Raw genomic sequence first — 12968 nt, 5'->3', positions numbered from 1 at the left:
GTTATTTTATTTTAATATTTTTAATCAGTTGCTGCAATATTAAGGTTCTTTAGTTTTTATGTATATTTTTACTAATTTTGATTTTTTAATAACTACTTATTTCATCTGAGACATTGTAAATCTTCCAAAAGCTGTTGACATTGCCCCTCAGAGTCTTTCATACACCTGAGACCTGCTCATAGTTCAGAGCCCTCTATGCTTCAAGGTGTGACTATCAATACAGAGATAAAGCTTGGTTTATCGTATGGTGAGAGATTTAAGTATATTAGCCCTGTTCTCACTTGCATTTAGAGGAAAGAGAGGCAATCTCATTGAAACTTACAAAATTCTTACGGGGCTTGGCAGAGAAGACGTGGAGATGATATTTCTCCTGGCGGTGGTGTCTAGAACCAGGGGTCACAGTCTCAGAATAAGGCAGTGGCCAATAAGGGCTGAGCTGGGAAGAAATTTCTTCTCCCCAATGATAGTGAATTCACTACTCAAGAGGCCTGTGGATGTTCAGTCACTGACTACATTCAAGTTAGAAATAGATATTGGTGTGGGGATTGGGGTGGTGGTGAGGAAGGGGGGGGGGAATAAAGGGATATGGAGTTAGTGCAAGAAATTGGTGGTGAGGTGAAAGATCAGCTATGATCTTAATGATTAGTGGAGCAAGGACAAGTGGCTTAATGGCCTACTCCTGCTTCTATTTTGTATCTTCTTATGCTCTTATGGGACAGGGTTAATGCAGGTGAGCAGGTGCTGGAGACAGCAATTTCAGGCATCAGCCAGATTTAGGATGATCCAGTCCATTGCTCTGAGTCTCAATTATGATTCAGGAGTTGATTACTTGTATCATGCATTGGGACCATAGATTATCAGAATCAGGTTTATTATCATTGACATGCATCATGAAATTTGTTGTTTTGCAGCAGCAGTACAGTGCAAGATATAAAAATTACTATGCTACCAAAAAACAAAGAGATAAAATAGGGCAAAAGAGGAATAATGAGGTAGAGTTCATGGGCTCATGGACTGTTCAGAAATCTGATGGCGGAGGGGAAGGAACTGTTCCTGAAATGTTGAGCATGGGTCTTCAGGCCCCTGTACCTCCTCCCTGATGGTAGTAACGAGAAGAGGGCGTGTCTTGGGTGGTGAGGGTCCTTAATGATGGATGCCACCTTCTTGAGGCACTGCCTCTTGAAGATGTCCTTGATAGTGGGGAGGGTTTTGCCCATGATGGAGCTGGCTGAGTCTACAAACCTCTGCAGCCTCTTGTTATCCTGTGCATTGGAGCCTCCATACCAGGTGGTGATGCAACTAGTCAGAACGCTCTCCACTGTACATCCATAGAAATTTGCAAGAGTCTTTGGTGACATACCAAATCTCCTCAAACTCCTAATGAGGTAGAGCCACTAGCATGCCTTCTTCATGGTTACATCAATGTGTTGGGCCCAGGACAGATCCTTTGAGATGTTGATGCCCAGGAACTTGAAGCTGCTCACCCTTTCCACCACTGACCCATCAATCAGGACTGGTGTGTGTTCTCCTGACCTCCCTTTCTTGAAGTCCACAATCACAATTGGTCTTGCTGACATTGAGTGCGGGGTTGTTGTTACAACACCACTCAACCAACTGAGCTACCTTACTCTTATTACCAAAGCAAACAGTTCTCCCACTGCTGTCTATTTTCCTCCTCAATCAATTTCTCCTTCACTGCACTTTTCAATAAAATCTTAACAGGATTATGTTTTTTTTGAAGTGACCTCAGCCCAGATTTTGTGGTAAAAGTTACAAAGATGTTATCAGCGCTCATGTAACTTGATTTCTCTGCCTGTATCAGTCACCTATCTGTGATATTGGCTCAGCTTGTTCGTTTTATTCTTTTTTCCTATTTTTCTCTCTGGGAGTGTAGGACATACCCAACCTATGCTGCTGGGCACGTCTTCCCGCCCTGCAATTTGCATCTCTCGTATTCTTCTGTCTATGTTCTTTCGTCAATGTTCTCACTTTCTAACTGCTCCCATTCACTCATTGACCGGATAACCTTGTTTACAGCTTATCCTCCATCATCACTCTGATTTTACCCTATCAGAGACATTCACCCCCCCTCACTCCCTTGCAGTTTAACAAGCTTCTTTTCTCTCCTCATCGGTTCTGACAAAGGGGATTTAATCTGAAACATTAACTCTGTTTCTCTTCCGACAGGTATATGGCCTGACCTGTTGAGTATTTCCTGCATTTCTGTTTTAATTTTAGACTTCCATCTTCTGCAGTTTTTTTTGATTATCAACATTCGTGATTAATAAAGAATGAATCAGGAAACCATGTCTGGAGGCACTCATCTGCAGTTAAACACAAAGATTGATATGTTATTGTCCAAGCTGCTCTGCTCCTTCCAATGGCATCTCACAGAACGTCTTGGCACTGAAATGTACAATAAGAAGTGCTTCACTTATCTATTTGATGAATACTTAGCATGTCTTAGTTTGTCCATTCAACTGTAAATGAAGAGTATAAATGATTTTTGAAATAGACTTAATTAGACTCAGTTACTGCCAAATATTCTCTCTGACATTTTTACATGTGTAGATTGTAATTTCTTCAGATTTTAACAATTGGCAAAATTTTGAAAAAAGCAGTTAAATTATTTTTAACCCACCCCAACACCACCTGCATTATTTTGCATGCTGATTAGAATTTGGCATTGAATTCACTTTTCCAGCTGAAGATTCCTGGTTTAGACTCTTAGGTACTTTGACTGGTTGAAGAGACACACTTTTCCTTTTCCTGTCCACACAGATCAGGGACCCTCCTTATGAGCATCTGAATTTTCGAATCACTGCAAGTTCCATCAAAAGACCATGTAACAAATGGTATAGTGTTCTTGGCCCATGATCTTTGACAACTGTCTTCTTGACTAAGTGCATGGCATGGGTCTGTAATAATCTCTGCAGAGAGACTGACTGGACTATTTTGCAGACCAGAGGGAGATAAGTGGTGTGGTGGGGGGTTGTTATCTCCCTCCTTTGCTTCTCCCTTTGGCTTGATTTGTTTCTTTTGTTTTGCTGTTGACATTAAGCAAGGAATCATTCTAACAAAGTGAGGATTTTCCTGATTTACTTGGTGTCACGGAACTGTCACTCCAATCCATAACCCTAACCACAGCACCAACACTGGCTTATAATTTCCTCTTTGAAGTAATTTTCTTTTCCTCTTAATTGCAGTGACAAATTTGGTAAGAATGGAAGGTAATTTTGACTTTTGGCTATGGTGTGTAACAGGCAATATAGATTCTGTTGCGTATTATATCTGATTTATATTTCCATTGAAGTCACAGAGCTTCAAAGGAAATAAAGAAATGGAATTAAGTGGGGGAGGGGGGGTGAAGAACAGGATTCCCTGTCCATGATATTAAATAATTATAATCTCTCACTAATAAAAAAAGATGAATATTATTATAGTCCCGCAACTATATGTTATATAAATAGTAATATTTATTTCCAGTATAGATTTCAGGTTATTGCTTGTTTAAGCAAAAGTTTCTAATAATGCAGAAAAGCATAGTATTATAATGTTTCCTATTATAATTATAAATCATAAGCAATGCTTACCAGAAAGACAAAGAAAATTTGTCAATTCAACAAGGCTGCTCTAATTCTTTACTTGTTTTAAATATTTTTCCTAAAACAGTGACCACATTCAATAGGTACCTCATTGGTCATGTAAAGTCATTGGAAATTCTAAGCTGATGGAAGTGGTATACAATTGAATGTATTTATTGTACTTATTTACTACCTTCCTTTCTTACTTATTTTATTGGTGCTGTTATCCTCTCTCTTGCCTTGCCTCTTATATGTTAGTTTCCACCTTTCCGATTTATCGCAGAAGTGGCTAATTTCATTCCCTCAATGCTTCTCAAAGGCTAGAGAAATAAAGGACTGCAGACGCTGCAATCTAGATGAAAAACACTATGATGCTGGAGGAAATCAGCAGGCCAGGCAGCATCCATGGAGAAAAGCAGGCGGTCAATGTTTCGGGTCAGGACCTTCTTCAGGACTGAAGATAGGAGAAGGGGAAGCCCAATATATAGGAGGGAAAAGCAGAGCAGTGATAGGTGGACAAAAGAGGGGAGGCGGGGTGGGCACCAGGTGGTGATAGGTAGATGCAGGTAAGAGATAGTGATAGGCAGGTGCAGGGGAGGAGGGGAGAGTAGATCCACCGGCGAATGGGTCAAAGGTAAGGAGGAAAAAATGGGGGTAGGTTGTGGGATAACTTGCATTCAACATCTTCTCAAACTATTTAGAGGTTGTATTTCAGGGATTATTTTTACTTCTTTAGACACATTTGGACTTTAGGCAATTTTGATATACACAGTTGATGCTGTGTATATCACCATCACCAAATCAGAAGTCATAGGAAAAAATACAATATTTGCTCATTCTTGCTTCAAGAAATTATTATTGTGATTTGGTACCCTTTAAGAGCATTAAATCTTGACCTATACGTTTTGTGCAGTGACCCAAGAGAAGTGGGTCCGCATTTTTAGACCTCACGTAGCATGGGTGGGAGAGGTATCCCTTTGACCCTGGGAGTGGGCCTTATTGTGCCCTAAGATTGGTGGTGGGGGCAAGCCTACATGGGGGAGAAGTACCATCAGGTCCACAGACAGAGAGGCCCCTTTGAACTATACTTAATATTTACAGAGGACTGCCACCACCCATTACTGTCCAGCAAAAAAATTTAAGCGGATGAATTTTTTTAAACACAGAACTAGTAATTTGGGGGAAAGGATAAGGCTGGGCACTTTAAACTGTACATTCAGTGAGAAGTACACCTCATTTTATTGTGCTTTAATTATAAAGCCTGAAAGTTGTGAGGATTTGATTTCTATATACTTAAAATAAGCTCTGCACAATGATCATGTCCTCACTACAGGTAATATGATGAGCAAATTAATCTGGTATGAAGTCAAGTGATATCTGGAGTTATCCCACCCAGATTCCTGATTTGAGAGGTTTCTGTCAAAATGGATGAAAACACTACAAAGCAAGTAAATTTTGCTTTTTATGCACAATTTACACATAAAATATTGACGCAAGTATATCCAATTTTTTGACAGTTACTTCTTCTTTATCTTTGAACCAATTATTTTTTTCACTGTGCCTTCAATCCTTCACCTACTAATCATTGCTAGTTGCTAAATAATCCTGTGTTTTCCACATTTGTCAACCCCCCCCCCATGATATTGAGCATTATGTCATACTGAGTATAAATTTGTTCTCTTCTAATTTCTTTCATTTCCTGGCTCCTGATGCTTGGCTTTCAAACTGACAATCAAATTAAGATAACATTCTTCTGTTGGAATTTATTGCTGCTGGAATGTTGAGAGTTTACTTAATCAATTTCATATACAAGGAGTAATATTCAATTGAGGTTAAATTAAAGAGGAAGAAAGATTCACATAACCAAAGCACCTTTCAGGATGACTCAAAGCATTTTACAGCCAATGAAAGTATTTTTGAAGAGCAGATATTGTTGTAATAAAGGAACTGTGGCAATTGCCCCCAAGTCAAATTACCCCCATTCTTACCCCAAAGCAGTGCTTCCTCTCACATCGTTCACAATGTAATTACCAGAGGGAAAGAAAGAGGAAATTATAAATCAGTGTTTGTGCTGTGGGTAGAGTTACAGGTTAGAGTGACAATTTGTGGACAACAAGATCCCACTAACAGCAATGTGATAGTGTTCAGGTAATTTGTTTTAGCAAAGTTGATTGGGGGATAAATGTTGGCCTGGACATTAATGAAAATTAGCCAGCAGTTCTTTGAAATGGTGCCATGGGATCTATGAGGTGCGCCTGAGAGAGGTGATGCAGCTTGTTTTAACATCGCGTATGAGAAACAGATTGATGCGGAGATGATGAGATTCCAGCTATGTTTAGCTCCACGCTTGTTTCTGCTAACCAGATGCCACCCTCATTCTCTCATATTTACTTCTGAAACAGTTACAGAACTGTAACAATTCTTACATAAAAGACCATCAACCACCCATTTTACATGAATCCTACATTAATCCCATTTTTTATTCTCCCTATATTTTGTCAACTCTCACCAATTCGACCACCCATTACACATTATGGGGCAAGTTACAGTGGTCAATTAACCAAACAACACTCACATGTTTGGGATGTGGGATGAAACCAGAGCACCTGGAGGAAACACACATGGTCACAGAGAGACCATGCAAACTCCATATAAATAGCACTGGAGGTTGGGATTGAACCAGGATCTATGGTGCTGTGAGGCAGTAGTTCTACTAGCTGCGCCACCATGCCACCTGAGGTTGATGCAACTTAAAACATGCTTTTTTTCTCACTTGTCCAGTTCAGGTGAAGGGTCACTTTAATTTCCCAGCCTACATTCACTCTGATCTATCTGTCTGTGGCATCCCAAAGAAACTCAATGTAAGCTTAAGGGGCAGTTCCTCAGCTTTCATCTAGGTACATTGCAGCTTTCAGGACTCAACATTGAATTCAACAATTTCAGATAACTCACTTTTCCTGTTGTACTAGGCATGGCCAGTTCTACTGTAAGGTCATCCAACTGTAATACTAACTCAGTTTTTTCTCTCTCTATGGACACTGTCCTGACCTGCTGTGCTTTTCCAGCATTCTCCTTTTGGTTTCACTTTCACCAGCTGCTCTGCCCTGCCCTGCATTTAACATGTTCCTTTGATTGTTTTCTCCCCTCTCTCTCTCTTTCGAAATTTCATCATCAATTATGCAGCAGAATCTCTGTAAATATTGGGATCACCTGGGGCAAACCTAGCCTCACCCTGTCAGGGATATTCCCTTATACTCTCCGTCCTTCTTTCATTTTCTCTGCGACTTAAGCTAACTTGTTTCTCTCTTTCCCAGTTCTGATGAAGGGTCTTTTACTAAAGTGCTAACTCTGTTTCTCTCCTCACATATCCTGGCTGACCTGCTGAATCTTTTCAGCATTTTCTATTTTTGTTTTCAGTTTATGGACTTGAGTCCATCCCTTATTATTTAAATCAAGACTTTTTTCTCTTTATGGTCCTCTTATGGGCAGGTTTATCATCAGCTCTTGATAAACCTGCCCATAACTGGGAAGAGCTTTTGCACTAACTTTGTAATTTCACTCGGGGCTAAATTTAATGGTAACGTGCCTATTTTAAGAATAGGAGAGGCAAGGCAGGAAACATAAAAGGTTGCTGTGGTAAAAAGGTAATGAGTCGAGAGAAAGATGAATGATAAAATTTGTATGGGAGTAATGGTAACAAGAGTAGGAAATAGTCACAATGATGAAAGGCTTGCAGCAGGTGAATAGAAAATAAGCCTAAATTGTTGATTTACTTGCTGGCGATTGGACCAGTGGGGGTAATAAAACAGAAAACAAAATAATTGGTGTGGTATAAGCAATATAGCTGAGATAACTGCTTTATTTCAGGAAGAGTTACATTTCATAATGTCACAAACTCGAGATTGATGGAAGTGTTGGCTCAGTCTGTGTATTTGCATAGATCAGAAGGATGGCCTTTGAAATAAAAAGCAAGACATCAAAAAATTTTGTGTGCTTGAAGTGCCTGCTTAGAGCATTGAGGGCTAAACTGAAACAGATGTGTTTGCCTTATGGGAAGAGAGAGTGTAAAGGAAACCAGTGATGGCAAATAACATCAGTGACTTTCCTTTGTGTAACAGCTCTTATGTGAAAGAGCATATTAAATTGATTTACAATAGGGGAAGGTTAATATGAAGACACACAAATGTGCACATTTAACGTAATGACAAAAGGGAAGGGACTTAAATGGAATGTACCTGAAAATGTTGTGGGATTCACTATGTATGATTACCTCTGACATTTGATGTGATGCAGGCAACAAAGCTTCTTGGTACTGTCTGGCCATTTTCACAACTGTTGCATGCAGCTACCACTAACCTTGCTTTATTGACTCTCTGCTTATTGTGAGTGACCGGCACTAACTCAATGTAGCCTACAATGCTGAAAGCTTGCCTGTACCTTTAAAATGGAGGTGCATCATAGCTGCTTGAGGTGCTGACATTATTCCGAATAGCGCGTGCCTTAAAGAATAGTGACTAACGTGGAAAGAGAGCATGCGTCCTGGTTTTTAGATGTTGCACTCCCAATTCATAGTGGAGGAACTGGAAAAAGGAGAGAATTCCTGTATCTGTGGGGGGCCCCGAGGCCCTCCAGCCACACCCGCTGAAAAGAGGGGGAGCTGACGGTGGGAGAGACCAATTTCAAGGGTCAAGGATGAAGGATCTCGATGCAGTGCTGTTGGCAGTTCAATGACCTTGCAACATGTGTCTCAGACACTGCTCAGTCCATTAACTCCCACCTACCAACAACCTCTTGTCAATCAGAGTTCAGCTTTTCCACCCTTCCCTCACTCTCACTGCATTGCTGCTGGCCTAATGCCCACAATTCACAGGTTCTGCACACTGCCAGCTGTTTAGCCATGATGTATTCATTCATATCACCTAAACATACTGCACAACCATTCAAAGACTGACCTGCTGTCGAGGTCGGTGCACAACCGCAGGCAACAGGTCGTAAGTGAAGGAGGAGAGGTGTATCTGCAAAACCTGGCCCTCCTGGACGAGCCTGTGCTGGCCACTATCAGCATACTGGCTGAGTCCGTGACCAGCAGTGAGATGACTCCACTGAAGATATGGAATGCCCATATCTAATCCTCCTCAACGCAGCCCAGGTCACCCTCATCCCAGAATTACTTCTGACATACAAGCTGCAGCTGGCATCAACAATCGTCTCCTCTTTCAAGCTGCTCCCCTCACAATGGCATTATGTCCTTGCTTTCCTCCTTTCAGATATCCAAGAAGGGACATCGTGTCTGGCAGTAGAGGAAGGGGTAAAGGAGAGCAATGAGAGGACCAGGGCTTGAGTTCAAACAAACAGTAACCAGTTCAAAAACTGAGACCGCTTGTATCTATGGGACAGCATGGTAGTTGGGTTCATATGATGTGTCTCAGGGTGACGAACTCCTGGCTGAGGTTCCCAGCCTGGCGGAAGAAGGATAACACAGGTATTGTATTACCAGAAGGTGAACTAGCTGGTAATACTGGAGAAACAAAGGACTGCAGATGATGGAATCTAGATGAAAACCACGATGATGCTGGAGGAACTCAGCAGGCCAGGCAGCATCCGTGGAGAAAAGCAGGCGGTCAACGTTTCCGGTCGGGACCCTTCTTCAGGATTGGAGATAGGAAAAGGGGAAGCCCAATATATAGGAGGGAAAAGAAGAGCAGTGATAGGTGGACAAAAGAGGGCAGGTGGGGAGAGGGGAACATTGAATTCTCCCACTTTAAGTACTCCCCACCCCCCCTTCCCCACAAACCCCCTCTCCACCATGCTTCTCTTCTTCCCTTTCTTAGCCTATCTCTTTTTTCTACCATTTTTCCCTTTCTTTCCTTAGCTTTGACCCATTCCCCAGTGGATCTGCTCTCCCCTCCTCTCCCTTACCTGTGTGTCACTATCTTTTACTTCCATCTACCCGTCACCACCTGGTGCCCACCCCGCCTCCCCTCTTTTGTCCACCTATCACTGCCCTGCTTTTCCCTCCTATATATTGGGCTTCCCCTTTTCCATCTTCAGTCCTGAAGAAGGGTCCTGACCAGAAATGTTGACTGCCTGTTTTTCTCCACGGATGCTGCCTGGCCTGCTGAGTTCCTCCAGCATCATCGTGTTTTTGAACTAGCTGGTAAGCTGTGATCCATGGCCAAGAAACTGGTGCATTGGGAACCCACTCAGAGAGTGTCAAAGAGCAGGGTGAGACTGGCATGAATTTGGCATACAGCTTTGAGCAGAATTTAGAGCCTACACTTTCCAACATAGAACTGGTTGCTGACTCCATCAGAGCAACTAAGAATGCTGCAGCAGCTTTCACAACTTCCACTGCAGAACAAGGAACTTACACCAAGAATCTGAGATCCTTGTGTTCAGTGGGGCGTATGGAGAGTCATGACAGGCATCTTAACAGGTTCATTCATAACAGGTTCATAACCTCCATCTCCAAGATTACGAGGTTCGCTGTGGCATGGTGCTGAGGGAATGGAATGGTTCTATGGAGCCCAAACCCATTGTTTCCTTCCCTTTATAGTCCATCTCTTCACTCCTCTAGTGAGCTGTACTGCACCACCTTCGCTCATTGTCCAGTCGTTGCTCAGTTCCAAGAGGAAGTCTGCCTAATGTACCTATATTTGGACATCCAGCTTGTGCAGAAGCCTTGAAATGAGATATGGGTCCTAACATCTTTTTAGATAGGTAGGACCCATACCATGAAACTTAACAACTAAGGGAGCCTCAAGCACTCCAGAATTGTAGCAACAGTCGGAGGAAATAAACTAACCTTTAAGAAGACTGATGATCCCTTTGAATAGCCTGGATTGGGATGACGATGGTGGGTTCGTCATTTAAATTGGCTGACAAGTGTTCAGTATGCAAGGGTAATCAGTTTGGATTATGGCAACTCCCAAATGGCAGCCTCCAGTAAACAGTCGAGGCTGAGGTCAATTGAAATTCCAGAATTGGGATTGGTTAGGAAACCAAGGCGAATAGATGAAGATCCAGATTATTGTGATCTAATTGAGAGATAGAAGAGGCTTGAAGGGCTGAATGGCTTTTGTTCCTATTTCAGTGTTTTATTTAGATAAAGAGCAGCAGTTGATATGTATCATATCAGTCTCAGGCAGACAAGGGCATATTTTATATTTGCTTTACCCAATTACAATACTCACAGTAAATTCCTTCTGGACCTATTCATTATTCATATGCTTTTATTGTTATGTAACTGCATCTCCTTTCACTAAATCTGAGAACCATTTGACCAATTAGCATATTGATTCTGGCTCATTTACCTCTCTGGCTTTTTATTGCACTTTTTATAATACTATAATGTTAGGTTTTAAAGAAAATAATACCCAATACATTCTTTGAAACCTTAAGCTGCCAACAACTTTTACAATTTAATGGGGTTTTCAGATATTTTTCTTTCACAAAGACAAAAAGCTTTGTGGTAAACTGAAAGTTTTTCTACTGTTTTGTAAAAAGTACCTACTGCACGGAAACAGGCCTTTCAGCCCAACATTGTCCTTGGCATTGCTGAACTGCATTGAAGTATGTGAACAAAGCCTACAACTAGGAGGTCTCACGCTCGATGTGCCATTGGCTAATAGTTTGATCCAAATGTTGTGTAGTCTGGAGGTTCAAGGATCCCACAGGTTCAAGGAGCTAAATTTCTTCCAGCACTTCAATTGCCAATGAAAACATTGGAAGGATTGACGACCCAAGCACAATGCACACTCAGTTCATTCCCCTGTTAGATAATGATCTGTTGATACTATGATTTCAGGGAATAATGATAATTTGTGCTTGTTCTACCAAGATTTGTATCTATTCTCCACTAAAAATTATGGCCTGGATTTTATGTTGGCGAGATTGTGATTATTATTATGGGGCAAATTAGACAGTTACATCCAGTGCTCACACATACTTAGTGAAATGTGGAAACCAGAAGGTTGCTATTGTCAGTTTTCCTTCTCTTCTACAAGCTTTTCTACGCGGTATGGTATGAAGGTACTCACTATTCCCACACAAGCACGACATGAAGTTGCTATATTCACCCGCCTGATACCGACTGAACATGTCAGAAGATGATACGTCTGGTGCATTCAGGTATAAATAATGTTTTTTTGTTCTAATTGTGTTCTTTCTTGTAAAAAAATGGGTCTAATTCATGTTTAATTTATGTTTTTCTAGTGAATGCTGCTTTGTGATGCTTTGTACCTGTGATGCTGCCGCAAGTAAGTTGTTCATTGCACCTGTGCATACATGTCCTTGTGCATATGACAATAAACTCGACTTTGATAAACTTGACTTTGACTTTTTTTAAAATCACCATTATTCTGACTCTTTTATCCCTCTCTTCCAATCCCAATGTTTCTTGCCTTGATTTATTTTGCATATTATGCATGACATGACACTGAATTAAATGGAATTTAGATTCCTTAATTTGAACGCTGGAATAGAAGTTTGCCCTCGGTTGAAATAGACAAATAGGTTGTGCTCAAAAGCTGTTGCCAGGTCCATGGACAGCTGTGGGTACAATGAACTGCTGGTATCATTCCTTTGCTGTAAAATTCAGGCCTCAGTAAGACTTGCTTCTGTCTTAATGTATTTGTTCACAGGATGTGGGCAACACTGGCATTTTTTTGTCCATTCCTAATTGGCTCTGAGGTGGTGGTTAAGAATCAACCATATCCAAGTGCCCGTGAATAACATAAGAAGGTGGCACTTTAATCTGGTGTACTTGGATGATAATTCATTAGCACCTTCCCCTGATTATTAGTGTGCTACACCCCCCCCCAAACATTTCATGGCCAGTTTCGATGAAATGTTGACTGTTTCTTTCTCCACGGATGCTGCCTGACCTGCTGAGTGTTTCCACATTTTCTGTTTATATTTTCAGATTCCCAGCATATGCATTTTTCTAAAATTTTCATTTTTGAGTCATTCTTGCAATGGGGACAAAATCCATATTTGGCCTGGTTTTGAGAGTTAAGGGGGTGATTACCAGATATGAAAGACAAAGTTAAAATTAAGTACTTCATATGGGGTTAAAATTACTGGTAAGGTTTACAAGAAACATTAAGTATTTTAATCATTATATTTAAATATCCACCTTTTGAAAGTTTTTGAAATCAGCCTTTTGAAAGTTTACCCAGGTATCAGAAATGGTTGATGAAGTCACAGTGGCTGGCATGAAAACAATGGGGGAGAAAAGGCTGAGACTATCGTGATGGCTAGATGGTTCATGAGGTGGGGGAGGTGGAGAATGAAATTGTAGTGAGAAATTAAATTACTTGATAATCCAGCAAGATAGGAAAGGGACGCCTGATTGAAGTAGTTCCTGGCTCTGATGATGGTAGT

This window comes from Pristis pectinata, chromosome 3 (genome assembly GCF_009764475.1).
Source record: "Pristis pectinata isolate sPriPec2 chromosome 3, sPriPec2.1.pri, whole genome shotgun sequence".
NCBI classification, from domain to species: Eukaryota; Metazoa; Chordata; class Chondrichthyes; order Rhinopristiformes; family Pristidae; genus Pristis; species Pristis pectinata.
Note: the sequence above shows the minus strand (reverse complement) of the source record.